The 15,773-nt window shown below is 32.5% G+C and overlaps 1 protein-coding gene across 1 annotated transcript in view; it reads right to left on the bottom strand.

Moving 5' to 3' along the window:
• Positions 1-15,773, bottom strand: part of LOC114713580 (DNA replication complex GINS protein PSF2-like) — a 78,742-nt gene that overhangs the window by 12,846 nt on the left and 50,123 nt on the right. The window lies entirely within an intron of this gene.

Genomic DNA, 15,773 nt, shown 5'->3' with positions numbered 1-15,773 from the left:
TTGGCAAGAATGCACTAAGTCCAATAGAAAATGGGAAATGAAAGTTGAGGAAGCTATTAAGCTATCGAGTGTCTTAAGCAGTATTGTTTCAGACTAAGACCCAAGATTTACTTGAAGTCTTAGAGGTCCTTATGAAAGAAATGGACACTACTCTCAAATTTAAAACAACCTACCATCCTAAGACAGATGGGCAGACACAGAGAATGATACAGATGTTAGAAGATATGCTACAGGTATATGTGCTTAATTTTGGCACTAACTAGGATATGTACTTACCATAAGCCGAATTCTGTTGAGATAACTATTTCCATGCAAGTATCTAAATGGCGCCATATAAAGCACTCTATGGGAAGTGTAGATTTCCCTTGTGCTGGATAGAGTTCAATGAAAGAAGTAAGTATGGTCCTAATTTAGTGGATCATACTTCCCAATAGATTAAAGTTATTCAGTAAAGGCTTCTAATAGCTTAAAGTAGACAAAAGAGCTACTCAAACATTAAACGAGACCGTTAAAGATTAAGGTTGGTGATTAAAGTGTAACCAACAATGGAAGTCGGTCAATCCCTAAAGATTAAGAAGTTAAGTCCAGAGTATGTTGGACCATTCCAAATTTTGTCTAAGATTGGACCAGTAGATTATAAGTGACCCTTCCCCCGAATGTAAGTTAAATTTATGATGTCTTCTATATCTCCCAATGAAAGAAGTACCATCTAGACCCGACACATGTCATAAGCTATGATGACATTGTGTTCCAAGACAACCCATCTTTGAGATCAGACTAGAGCGACTCATTGATCAAAAAGTCGAACAACTGAGAAACAGCAATTTTCACTAGTTGAGGTTGTCTGGAAAGGTCTTATACTAGAAGAAGCTATGAGGGAGATGGAGATTGAGATAAAGAAAAAGTATCCTGGACTCTTCCAATAAGATACGCTTTAAATTTCGAGGACGAAATTTATTTAGAGGGGGAAATGTCACATTTAGTAATATGGCATTTAGGAATAGGGATATTCCTAGATAATTAAGGGTAAAAAATGACAAGGACAAATAGAAAAATTTTAGTGAAAAATAATTATTATAGTTCTCCAAGCCAATTATAGAAAGTTTGACTAATTAAAGAAAATTGGTCAAGAATAATTATGGAAAAATATTTCCAAGCCTTAGAAAATTAAGAAAAAATAAGGATAATTTTCCTTGAAAATTATATGGGATTATAAAATTATTTTTATGACCAAATTACCCTTAGAGAAATTACAAAGGAATTTAAGGGCGATTTAAGCTAGTTTCATGTCTTTTATTTCGAAAATTCCAAATAAATATTTTTAAGAAGGATAAAATCCCAAGAAAATTCCTATGATATCCCAAGAAATTATAAGAGATTATAGAATTAAAAGAAGACCCTCAAGTATCTAAGATTTTTTCCAATTCCTTTGAAAAGTAGAAACATTACTAAAGAGAACAAAATAGTTTTCCTTTTTATTTAATTAGTAGGAAAATAAATTTGAGACAAAGAGGGCAATTCAGGAATATAAAAATAAGGAGAATAATTTATGGATCTGATAGAAATAATTACAGAGGCCAGAGCAGTGTAATTATAGAAAAGAAGTTAAACCTGAAGTAAAAGTGCACCGATAAAGTGAAGACTAGAGTCTTACACTTTACTTGGCCCACAAGTTGCCACTTGTCAAACCTCTAATGGATGGTAATTAAAGCTTTCCAAGTGTCAAGCCACCAATGGAGAGGATCTTGACTTTTGAAATTAATTTCATTTGGCATTAAGTTAATTAAGAGAGATGATTAAGATTAAATAGGCATATGACACTTGGCTTCTCATTAATGCTAGTAGGTGAGATATCTTGTGCACACTAAATGAGTAATCCTCCCCCTAAATCAGATGCTAGTTTCATCCAAGAGCAAACCAAAAGGGAAAAGAGAGAGTTCAAGGAGAAATCAAGAGAAAAGGCACCAACTTTGATCATCCAACTAAGATCCAAGGTAAGTTTTTGGTTCTAAGTTGTTTCTTGCTTTGTTTGCTTGAGTTGTATGGTTAGAACTTCTGGTTCTCCCCTTTTTCTTGAGCTAGCCAAAATGTTTATTGAGTGAGGAAGGAAGTTTGGTTGTTAAATCTTGCTAGAACACTCCAAAGTATGATAGATCCTAGTGCTTGCAAGTGGTTGTAGCTTGTTTTTGAAGTGTTTTCTTTGTTATGTTACATGGGGACCATTTCGGCCAAAGTAAGATCTGGACCCTAGGATGTGTTTTTCAAAGGTTTGAGGCTTTCATTGTGTCCAAAATGAAAAATGGTGTAGGGTAAACGTAAAGAACAAGTGTTGGAAGCCATAGAATCAAAGTTGCAATTTTTGGATTTTGAACCCTAATGGTTCGGTCAGTTTGAAACTGAAAGAAGGAATTTTATTTTGTTAAATCCAAATAGATATTTAGAATCTACTTGAAAAATTATGTAGGAATGAGTCAAGAGGGAATTTTTAGGGTTTAAGAAAACAAACTCTAAAAATTCAAGAACAAAGATGGAAGCTTTAAGGGGTTTAGAAGTTACTTGAAATATGTTGTTGAATTTTATGTGGAATGGTTGATGATCCTTGCTTCCCTTTTGTGGATTGCCATGTTAGGGTTTGGCATTTGTGGAAGCAAGAAAGAAGAACAAGAAAATCAAAGAGCATTGGATCAAGGTAGTAAGATTTAATTGACCTTAATGTTGAGTGTTGCATTGATTGCTATGCAATTTCATGTGCTATTATGTGGTTGAACTAAATGATGATAATGATGATGATTGTGTTGCTATACTCCTTGCTCTATGTGCCTTGGCTATTTCATGTTAGAGTGCTACATGTATGAGGTAAAGTAGTTCCCTATTAATAGCAAAAGGTTAAATGCTTGTAATTGATGCATGTTGATGTTTTGGTTGATTGATCTTGCTACTGGGATTTCATTAAAATCTCATCCCCCATATGTAACTAATATTTTAGGGACCGAATCATCAAAAGGGGGCTGCAAATCCAAGGATTAATATGATGATGAGCCATGAGGAAATATTTATATATGGTTATGTATAAATATCAATGGTTGGTACTGTAATCCCTAAGCAGGATGTCAGTTTAGAGCCATGTTTTATTAAGTTACCATATGATTTTCTGTACAAAATTTGGTATGCTTAAATTTGACGTCATGAGCTTCAAATCGATCAGTAGCACATTAAAAATGGCCAACTACACTATTTTTAATTATTTTTCAAAGTTAAGGTTCAGAATCAGGAAAAAGGATTTTTGCCAAATGGACAACGGTAACTTTCACAAAAATCTAGCATTTTTTCAAATGGAATTGGTTCACAAGATTATTTTTCCTTGAAATAAAAATTCAAAGATCTTTTTATAAAATTTTGGATCACTCCATTTTGATTTTTCTAGATTAAGTTATGAATTTTTGAAGTTGGGCCAGAAAACTAGATTTTTACCTGATAAACAATAAAAATCTGAAAATCAGCGTTTTTCATGGATTTTTGAGTCCAAGACCATCCAAGGTGATCCAAATTGGTTTTAATTAAACTTTAAGTGGATTCGATAGTAAGGTGTGACAAAACTCTTGCAAAATGTTTTCTTGAAGATCAATTAAGAGGAAATCATCCACCTAAGTTTGGATACAAGGTTAGTTTTATGCTCTACCTTATATTTTGCTTTGTATTCTTGAGTTTGATGGTTAAAAAATGTAGAATCCCCTAAGGGTAGATGCTGGATGAAATTTATAAGAAGTAGGAGAGGAAGATTTTTATGTTAAACTTATTTAGAACACATTAACTAGAGGTTGTTTCAAGTGGATCTATGTTGAAATTGGAAAAATTGTATGATATAGTTGTTTTGTGTAGTTTCGGCCAGGCTTGGTTCCCTAGGACATGATTTTGATGATTCAAAGGCTTCTAATGGGTTTAAAATGAAAAATAGTGTGAGGGTAAACCCAAAAGAAGAGCATTGGAAGCATAGAAATTAAAGTTAGAATTTTTGGATTTCTTAAACCTCTCTATTCGGCCAACACAGATTTTTAGGGAAGGAGTTGGATTTTTATTAATCTAAGCTTATATTTGGATTCTTTGGGTAAAATTGTATAAGATTGGCCTAAGAGAACAATTTATACAAAGATAGAACATTAATCCAAAAATTAAATCCAGAAATTGTGGGAAAGAGGTTAAGTTCAAGAAAGCTAGTCTTGGACTTTATGTAATCTCTTAGTCCTAATAGATTGTGTGATCATTATGGCTATGTTTAGGACCTTGGAACATTCAAGAGGATGTTTAATGATGTTGACTGAAAGCCTATATGGTTGGGAAGTCAAGCGAGTCAAAGGAAAAGCAAGAGGAAAACTTGAAGTACATGATAGTGAACTTACCCCTTTATGTGCTTGATATGGCATGCTTATGTGGTGGTTTGTATTTGTTGACTATATGATATTGTGACATGATAATTGTTGCTGGAAATGTTGTTCTTGATACATTTCCAAGGCCATGCATTTTTTATACCAAGCATAAAGCATGATGGCATGTCACTAGTTAACCTAAGTTTACGAAAAACTACATACCATACATTAGCATCCATCTTATGCATATATGTGGTAATGTTTGCTACTGAGATTCTCCCTAAATCTCACCCCTCTCTAACCAACCATTTAGGTCAATCATTGATGGGCAGTAATGGCATGAGAAGAAAGTGGGGAATTATTCATGTTAATGAATGAGATTGTTGATGAATGTATAATTCTTCTATTTTGTAAATTATATTTATGGATGCCAACAAGGCATTGTAATTAATTATAATGTTTGTGGCATGAATGGAAATGTATGAGAATATGTGAGAAAGAATAAGTCAAAGTTATGCATGCTAAAGAATTAAAAAGAATTAAAGTAAGAAAAGGTTAAGAGAAAAATGTAGGTCCTAGAGCAGCCATCTCCCAGCTCTAGTTTGACCTATCAAATAAACAAATTAAGTCACAAAATTTTGCAAGCATAAAATACGAGGTAAATCACTTCAATTGGATTTGTAGACAAGGAGATATTAATTTTCAAATTTGAGGCACAAAATCTGAAAGTTTCAGAATTTACCAAATGAACAGTAAAGTTTAATGAATAAATTGTACGAATTGACAAGGGATAAATCCAGTTTGATATTTTTCCCTTAAAAAGAATTGAAAGAGTTTTGAGTAAAATTTTGGAGCATCTCAATATGATTTTTATAGAATCAGTTATGAATTTTTGAAGTTGGACCTGTAATATGAAAGTTTGAGTAGTGAATAGTAACCTGAGTAATTAACTAATTATATTGAAATTTTCAATCCGCAAGCGTATTTGGTGATCCGCTTGAACCATAATTCTTATGAATGTATACTCTGAGGGGCAAAAGTAACGACATTACAAAAACACCAACACAAGTAGGAGGAAGAAGAATATCAAGTGGGGACAAGAGAGGATGACCACAAGCACTTTCAGTCAAAAGCAAAAAACTATCACATGATGGGTAGGGTTTTAAATTTCTAGAAAAGCTTTTACAATGGTTGATTTTTAAAGAAACCACCGTAAAAAATTTTTCCATGACATCTACAAAGATAAATGCTATAAAAAGTACTTATCACGGTGTTTATGCAAGCAATATGGTAACTTTAAGAACTTCTTTTTTTTTTTTTAACTAGATGGCCCCATTTTTAATGGTTGTTTTATAAATAACCTCTATGAAAAGTAAATCTTACTACTAAATAGTTATAAGACTACCACCTCCTTTCTTTATGGCATTTTTCTTGATGACTGTTATAAATTAGCATCATGAAAACTCTTTTTCTCTAGTAGTGAATGATGAATAACAAGTGCCCCTTATTGGCGAAGAGGTTAGAATTGCTCCTAAAATTAATATAAGTGTACAATTGCTCCTAAAAAATTAATATTTCAAGGGTAAGATTGCACTGTAAAATATTTTAGAGTACTGAACATATCTAGAAAAATACTTTAGTACTGGATGAACTGCAAAACATGTAGCCTGACCCTAAAAAGAATCCTCATCTAGATGTATGATCTCATAACGAATATTTTCATCAAAATATATATTTTTTGACTAATTAAAGGTTTTTTAATAGAAGGTAGGCTTTATGTATATTTCAATATAGCGATTTTTTGGTAAGATTTAGAGTGGATATATCACACCTTACTTTTAGACCACATTTGATCCTAATTAGAACCATTTGGAATCATTTATGGTCTTAGGTTAGAAAAATTTGAATTTTAAATTTTATTAAATTTGGGTTACTATCCATATAACCGCAACTTAGGCCAAACTTTGAAAACTTATAACTAATTCTAAAAAATTTGAAATGAGGTGGTTCTAAGTTCTATTTAAAGCTTTTAATGTGATCTTTAGAGAAAAAATACTCACTGGTATACCACCTTTGCCAATCAATCCTAGAATTAATGCAAAGTGATATTGTTCATATGATAATTTTTTAATTTTTCATAATTTATGCCTAATTTTGGATAGGCATAAATTTTTGTGCAAAACTTCAAATTTGATGAAATACCACTTGTTTAAAGCTAAAAACATGATCTATAAAAGTTTCACCCAGAATCTCAACCATTTGACTAGAATTTCATTGGTGCAAAAATGAGACATTATTAGAGTTCTTTTATCCCTTTTTCATGTATTTTCTTGATTTTCCTCCTCTTTAAATGTCATAGAACCATTTCAATCACATATCACAGGTTAAAACATGATTTTTTGGTTGAATATACACATACATAACATCTGTGATCATTATTACAATGATCCACAATAATTCACATTACATTAGAAAGCATTCTACCAAGAGGCACAAAATCACATTTCTCCTAAGACAATCTCCTTTCCTTTCTCCTTGCTTGGTCCAACCTCGAGTTGGTAAATATTTGAACATAAAAGAATGAGATTTCATAGAAAATCTTAGTAGTGATGAATCACAATTATCATGCCAATCATACTCTGTAAAAATGTGACATGTCACATTGAAACTAAAGTTATTATGCAACATTTCATATATATATATATATATATATAATTTGCCATGGAAAGAGAGTCATATATCAACCATTATACAATTCCACATTACATATTGCCAGGGCACATTTGATATAGAATCTCCAGATATAATCACTTAAATTGCCCAATCACATCATGGTAACATAGAACAAATAACATACATTTAAACAAGCAAGAAAGCAATCAAATTATGATTTTAATGCTACATCTTACTCAAGTACACAATTCAGCCTCTTTAGGTATTTGGTGCTCCTCTTTGTTTTCCTGCACAATGCCTGTCAATCCAAGTGTAAACACATTCCATATTACCAATAATTCAAAGTATAAACACTATCGCTCAATAACATACTCAAATAACCCCTTTTTCCTTATTTTTAACATTATTGTTTCCTCTTTGTTTCAACCAATCTCTTGGGTCAATCCAACACAATTTTTCATTTAGAATCCAAATATCAAATCAAATTTAGTAGAATCACACTCCTTTCCCCTTACGCATGTTGGTCGAATAGTAGAGTTTAGGAGTCCTAAATTTTTATTTTTGATTTTAATTATCTTAAACACTTTTTCTTGGTGTTTTCCCACACAAAAACACTGTTTAAACTCATTGGAATCATCAAATCATATTGAAACAATCTCTAATCTTAAGAAAAAGAGGTGGCAGAATAGGCCTCTTCAATCCCTAACTTAGGATTTCTTTCAAAATTCAATCCAAACATCAATCAAACACGCTATTCTAAGCTTATATTCATGATTTCTATCCTTCCCTAGTTCATTCTCAAGTTGACCAAAATTTGGCAACAAAGGGGCTTGAATTTTGTCATAAAATTTCAACCAGAACAACCCTTAAACCTAGCTAAAATCAAGCTTAAACACACCTTGATGGATCCTTTCTTGAAGCTTGATGATTTTCCCTTACTTTGGAAGGTTTTAGGTGCTATTTTATGATAAGTTTTTGATTCAGCAAAGTTTCCCCTATTTTCTCCAATTTTGGCCGAATTATGCTTATTTAGGGGGTATTTATAGACATTAGAAGCTGGCCATAACCCCTCCAAAATGGCCTCATTTTTTACCACCTAAGGGGATACGTATCCCTATTCATAACCCTTGAATTTCAGATAAAGCCAAGTGTCCTTTTACTCTTGATTGTTCTTGGTATTTTGGGTTTAAATTGGGTTTGGACTTTCTTGACATAAGGGACCATGGGCTGCATGAATTTTAGAGGCTTTCTTGGTCTAAAATGAACCCAAAACTGGTTGAAAAGGGAAGGGAAATTGTGAACCAATTGAAACTATAAATTTCCAACTAAAACTCACAATATCAGTTACTATTTCTAAAAATAGTTTTAGGCCTCCAAAAATTCATTTTTCTCCATCAAAAATTCTCGTTTAATATAAAAAGGTCTCATGAATTTTTCCTGAAATTTATTTTCACCTCTAACCTCCTGTATCGAATTTTCTCTGAAATCCGGTCTTACTGATAAAGTTTCATCATAAAATATCCGAAAATAATTTCCTTCACATCATGAGGCTAGAGATTATTTTTAAATTCATAATAATATGCAAAATAACTTTTTCATATTTTTTTCCAAATTTATTGAAGCCTCAGGGTAGCTCAAATAATTAATTACAGTCAAAAATCCCTATATGATCATAAAATACTAATAAATTTTGGAAATTCTGTGATAAATGATTTTTATCCCTTTTTTACCTCTAGGATCTTATATACTATTCTAAATTCTAAATCCTCCATTTTTCCTATTTTGGGGAATTTTTCAATTTTTATGACACCCCCTTGTAGTATATCTAACTTATATCGGATATTATGAAAATATCAATCTGGACCATATCAAGATTTTATATCATGCATGGCTTCATCAACCAATCTACTTTTCCTATTGGCCCTTGACTTAATTTTTTATTTCCATCAAGATTAAAATTTACAGGATGTGACAGGATACATAACCATTTTACTTATAGCTCTTTTATATGGTTTTTTGATCAAGTCAAATTTGAGTATTTTAAAATCTAATTTTGGTTAGCTCTCCCAAAGATGTTTTTTAGAATTCACATGGACTTCAATTCCAGACCTCATATATAAATAGTCAAAATCCCTTTTGTAACATCCCAAATTCTGGCTTATAGATACAAGTAATAGTACAAGGAAAGGATGATTACTAAGTCCAATGCAACGAAAGTCCCAGAGATCCCTCGGAAGGAAAAAGAGCCAGAGGTTATGCCAGAAACTTGTAAGAGATGGTTCTAAAGGTTAAGCCTAAGGAGGGACCAAATTGTAAAGAAAAGATTCCTATGCCAAGTAGGAACCTAATTGTAAATAATAAAAGTTCTGGTCGGCTAATGCTCAGAGTTAGCAAAAAGGGCCCCAAATGACTTAGAAAAATTCCAAAAAAAATAGGAATAGGATCCCAGAGCCAATTTAAAGCTAGAAATGATGGAAATGCCCTGAAGTCATTCCAGGGTTTTAGAAAGTTTGAGATAGTAACTTAAATTGAATTATTTAAGCTATGAGACAGTCTCAAATAACTAGGAAAAACTGGGGAACAGTAGTTGAGGAATTTACGCAGATTGTAAAATTAATTCAGTCCCCAAAAACTGACAAGGGTTAGCTTTAATTAAATTTAAAGCCTATTTATACCTTATCCGGGGAAAATCAAACTAGCTGTCCAGAGTTTGACTTTTGACCTAAGAAAAATTAGAGGAATTTCTCGTGATGAAAGGGAAAGATTGAAACCCAAAGACAGATCAACGGAGTTACGAGCTGATAGGAAGAATTCAGACAAGGTAACCCCAATTAAGTATTATTTAATAATATTTTTGGAAAAAGAAGAAAATATCTAAAGACCATCATGACGGTGTTGATTCAGCATGCTGAGTCACCAAATGCAATCATGACACCTATGAGTCATCATGTTGAGTACCAAATGCAATCATGACACCTACGAGTCATCATGCTGAGTCACCAAATGCAATCATGACACCTACGAGTCATCATGCTGAGTCACCAAATGCAATCATGACACCTACGAGTCATCATGCTGAGTCACCAAATGCAATCATGACACCTACGAGTCATCATGCTGAGTCACCAAATGCAATCATGACACCTACGAGTCATCATGCTGAGTCACCAAATGCAATCATGACACCTACGAGTCATCATGTTAAGTCACCAAATGCAATCATGACACCTACGAGTCATCATGCTGAGTCAGCAGAAGATATTTATGGATAGCATAAAAATTAGAATGCAGTACGGGAATATTTTAGATAGTCCTTTGTCTACCTGTTATAGTGAAATCTCTACTACGTGACTCAATGAGGTTAAGTAGCATGTCAGTAGAGCTAATTATTTTCATCTATACTCCTCTAAGATGGCGCCATATATATACACTTAATTAATATGAGAAAATGGTGCCAAAACATATCCCCATGGTACCGGGTAAGTCAGGACTCAGAAATACCTGATACGGTGCAGAATGGCAAAATAGGTAGAGGAATACCTAGGGGCTATATTTTGCACGAATTTTATATTAATTTCCTCCCTATTTTAATGCCAAAATGATGAAGAAATATGAAAGTGACAAGTGTATGGTTAGATGGGAAAAGAAAGTATTATGTGTACGGTTGGATGCATGACACGTGTACGTTCGGATGCAAGACACGTGTGTAGTTGGATTAAAGACATGTGGCTTGATGATATAAGCATGATGTCATCAAGATGAGGTAAGCATGATATCATAGGACACATGTCATCACAAGATAAAAAGAGAAAATGGACGATCCAGATCAAGCCACGTATTTTTAAGATCAACATCTGAGATTCAGTTTTGTTTTCTATAAATACCCCTCCCCTCCCTATCATTTCGTCCAAGCACAAGGAACCCATGGGGAAGCTCTTGCAAAATGGTTTCTAGAGAGAGAAAGAAGAGGGAGAAAGAAAGGCCAAGTGGTCCCAAGCCAGATCAAGTCCTAAAACAAGGTATGTGTGCCGTTTTTGATGTAGTTTCTACCTCCCTTGTTATTTTTGAGCCTAGTGGTTGGTTTGATTGGATTTTTGATGATTGAAATTCTAAGGGGGCATGCTGTATGAAATTGATGAGGTTAGGGAAAGATGAAATAGATGTTAGAAACATGTTTAAATGCTTGAAAACAACAAGAATCAAGTAGTTCTATGTTGATTTTGCAAGAAATCCAACTTTCCCTTAATTTGTGGCTCTGTTCAACCTTGACTGTTTTGAATGGTTAGGATTGGATTTTGATTGTTTTGAGCTTGAAAATAGATTTTACATGCAAAATTACGTGAGAATTGCATGTGGAAATAATTTTAGAAAGATTAGAATTAAAACTCAAAGGTTAGAATTCAATTATGTTCAACAGAGAACCAAGTAAGAAATAGGTTGGTGTATTGGTTCTAATGAGTATTTGGTATTGTGTATGGATGTGTTTAGGACCTTGGAACGTCCAAGAGGATGTTTAATGGTGTTGATCGAAAATCCATAGGGTTGGAAAGAGAAGGGAATCAAAGGAAAAGCAAGAGGAAAGCTATGTTATAAGGTAGTAAACTTACCTGTATTGTGTGCTTGATATGTATGCTTGCATGATGTGGTTGTGTTGCCATGATGTGACTAAGCTATGATGAAATGCTTGCCGAGTTATGTTTGCAAGTTTATGTTATGTTTTGCATTGGCAATATGTTATGAAAGCATGAAATGCTTTAGCTTACTTTCCATGGCATTCATGTGTTAATGTTATAATATGTCATGCATGTGCATTATGTCTTGCATGCTTATAGGTAATGTTTACTATTGAGATTCCCCCAAATCTCAGCCCTCCTTAACCACCATTTAGGTCAATCAATGGTGGGCAATAATGGCATGCGAGGCAAGGAGAAGAAAGTAGAGAATTATTGATATTAATGCATAATGTTATTATTCAATGTGTAATTCTCCTATTATGTAATTTATGTTATGGATGCCAATGATGTCATGTATTTAATTACTATGTTTATGGGATGAATAGAAATGTATGAGAATGATTGGGAAAGTGTAAACCCAATTTATGTATACCAAAGAAATAGAAAGAATTAAAATAAAAAGAGGTTAAGGGATAAAACGTAGGTCATGGGACAGTGAGTTTATAGCTCCAGTTTGACCTATCAAATGAATGAGTTAAGCCACGAAATTTGGCAGAGTTATAGTACACATCCCAGGCTTTAAAATGAGTGCTAGATCACCTTAATTGGATGTGTACACACAGAGATACGAATTTTCAAAGTTAAAGCACAGAATCTAGGAGTTCTAGAATTTATCAAATGAATAGTAATTTTTATTGATTAAACTGTACGAATTGGTCATGGATAAGGCCATTTTGATATTTTTCCCTTAAAGAGAATTGAAAGAGCTTTTCATAGAATTTTAGAACACCTCAATATGATTTTTATGGAATTAGTTATGAATTTTTGAAATTAAGCCTATAATATGGAATTTAAACAGTAAATAGTAACCTGCGTAATTATGTTAAAATTTTAAATCCAAGGGCTTGTGTCATGACCTGCTTGAATCATAACGCTTACTAATACGTACTCTGAGGTGTTAAAGATAGGATGTTTCACCTTCTACTAGGACAAATGCATGTCCATCATTTTTCTATGATACTTCAAATAAGAAATAACGCCTTTTAAATGATTTATAATATCCCCATGCATGTTATTAACAAAATTAATAGAAAACAATGTCTTTCTTAATTAACAAAAACTCAAGTAACGCAATTTTTTTAAAATAACAAGGCAATTACATTAAGCTGAAAAACAACATACTTCAAATAAGGGGTTGTCAAGTTAGTAAATAATTTGAAACACCCATTAGCTAAGATAGTAGTGATAGAAAGAAAACATAAATACATCAACAAGTTGTTGGTTGAGGTATTAAGCGGCCTCATCTTTGTAAGGAAGAGGATACAAGTTTGAATTTTGAAAAATATACTTGTTCGGAGATGTGAAGAGCACAAACCAAGGTACAAAAAACTAGACCGGACCAGCCGGTTCAACAAAAAAACCGGTGAACCGAACTTCAGTCTGGTCTGGTTTACTTGTTGAACCAGACATAAACTAAACCAGTAACAAACCAATTAAACCATTAAAAACAGGTTTCAAACTGGGTAACCGGTGGTTGGAGTGGGTTACTCGGTTTTTGTTTCCCTTTTCTCCCTCCCAAGGGAGGAAGAAGAGGCAAAACGAGTAGAGCCATGGAGAAAGCACGTCAGATTTGAAGGAAGAAGGACCAAAAGAAGGAGAGGATGAAAAATAAAGGGGAGAGGTCAGATTTGAAGAAGAAAAGAGACGAAGGCAAGGAGAAGGAAAAAGGACAGTTATCCATTTTACTTCGTCACCATTGTTGTCCTCTATAAGAGCTAACCCAATCTGTGAAAAGAGAAACCATGGAAGCTGCTATTAGAAGTAAAATAAGCAAGACCATGATGCTAAAGAAGGAATGGTCACACGCACAAAGCACAAAAAGGAAGAAAGAAGAAAGAAGAGCGAAGCCAAACCTGCGGGAAGATGAACAATGATGGCAAGACAAGAAGAGTGTGTCACTATTGGAGTGTTAGACACTCAAGTAATAAAGAGAGAATTTGAAAAGAAAGAAAGAAAGCAGGCCACATAGGAAACTAAAAATGAATAGAAAAAAAAGAAATAATTAATATAGCATACTTTAAATAAGATTAAATATTATTTTTATATTTGAATATGAATATTTTATGCATTTTAATTAAATTCTATTATTTTAATTATTACTGGTTTGACCCCAGTCTAACTTTGATCTAACCCATTAACTCTTGAACTACTACTTTGACTGGTTCAATGTTATGTCAGATTTTTTTTACCTTGGCACAAACACAAAGGAAGCATTTTTCCCTCTTTTCATCATCCCTTTTCAAGCAACCACATACATACATAATAGGGTATTAGGCAACTCTTTTAGGCCTAACGTCCGCCTCACTTGCCTAGCTAGGGCCTTGTACTGGCCTATGCTTGGTCTAGACGTTAATTAAATCTCTTATGTGATATTAATAACACATGCCAAATGATAGTTTATTGGATGCATTTAAGATTGAAAAAATGACATAAAAAGAAATTGAAAATTATAATATTTCAATTTAAGTACCTAAGAGTTTAAAATCTCATAAAAGAAAATGGTGCATGATATGGTATTTTGCAAATATAATCAAATGACTAAAATACTCTTGTACTATTTTTTTAAAAAAAAACTATCAAACTTGTCATTGCTAGCATGTCTTTTGTTATTAGTTATTTAATACTTGTCATTATTAGTTCACAATTTATTAATAAATAATTTTTATTGTCAGTCAGTTTTTCTTGTTATTTGCTGTTTAACACTTGTCAGTGTCAGTTCATAACTTATTAATAAACTTTTTGATATAAGAGCATTTTTATCATTTAACTACATTTACAAAATATCAAATCAAGCATCACTTCCTTTTTTGGGATTTTGACCTCTTAGGTACCTAAATTGGAATATAGCAATTTCTAACTTCTTTTTATGCCATTTTTTCTTTAAGATTTTGCTTACAACACTATGAAAGAAAACTTATTTTACACTATATCTACACCGTTTATTGCGAATACAGCGTAAAAAATATAGTCGATAATATTTTTATAAATATCAATAGATTTTTAAACTAGTTTCACATACAACCGGTGTACAATTATTGAAAATATTTCTTTAAAAATTAATATTTATAAGTTTTTAGGCTGGTTCTACATACAATCGGTGTAAAAATATGCTTTCTAAGTTGGGCATTTATTACAATCAGTGTAAGAGTTTTAAAAATATTTTTGTTAAAAAATAATATTTACAAGCTTTTAAAAGGTGATTTAAAACTTAAAGATTTAGCCCACTTCATTTTGCGGCGTCCTCTTCTAAACTAAATTTCATTTCCTCACAATCTCTCTAAATTCTTTTGCAATTTCCTTTTTATACTTCGTTTATTAGTTACCTCAATACTATTCTTCTCCATGCTCTTTTTTTTTTTTGTGTTGTGACATCTGCTTAGTGCTTTTCTCCTCTACAGTGCGTTGTCTTTTCCATTCTCATTATTTTTTTCTTGTTTATTGACTTCTCTATTATCATCGTGTAGAGATCCATGCTCATGGTATTCAAATATGTGTCTATCCATCTAGATTCATACTTATGGCATCGAGATATGTGCTTGTTGCATCTAGATCTATGCTATCTCAAGTTCTTATTTTGTTGTCATTTGGATGCTCATATTTTCATAAATCTGTACTCATTTTCATTGCTGCCACATTTGTTCTAAATTTTTGCACATCAATTTTCTTTCTTTATTTGTGTATTTAATGAATATTTCAAACGTTGTTTATCAAATATATTTTTTATTTTATGTGTCGAGATAGTTTCTCACAAACTTGGCTAGTTTTTTTTAGCATATCATTAGATCTGAATATTTCTACTCTTCTACTGCTTTTTATTTGTTGGACTGTGTTGCGATATTATGAGATATAGATTATATGTGGTTTGATAAAATCCCAAAAGCTGCGATTTAGCTTGAGATTTTATCAGATATCATAAAATTGAAGATCTTTTTCAATTTTTTTCAATTTTTTTTTTTTACTTGTTAGACTGATTATACAAATAGTGTAAAAAGTACCAAACTTC

This window comes from Neltuma alba, unplaced genomic scaffold, assembly GCF_004799145.2.
Source record: "Neltuma alba isolate B1F8T4 unplaced genomic scaffold, ASM479914v2 tig00011439_pilon, whole genome shotgun sequence".
In the NCBI taxonomy this organism is placed as follows: domain Eukaryota; kingdom Viridiplantae; phylum Streptophyta; class Magnoliopsida; order Fabales; family Fabaceae; genus Neltuma; species Neltuma alba.
Note: the sequence above shows the minus strand (reverse complement) of the source record. Positions and strands in the feature narration are given on the sequence as shown.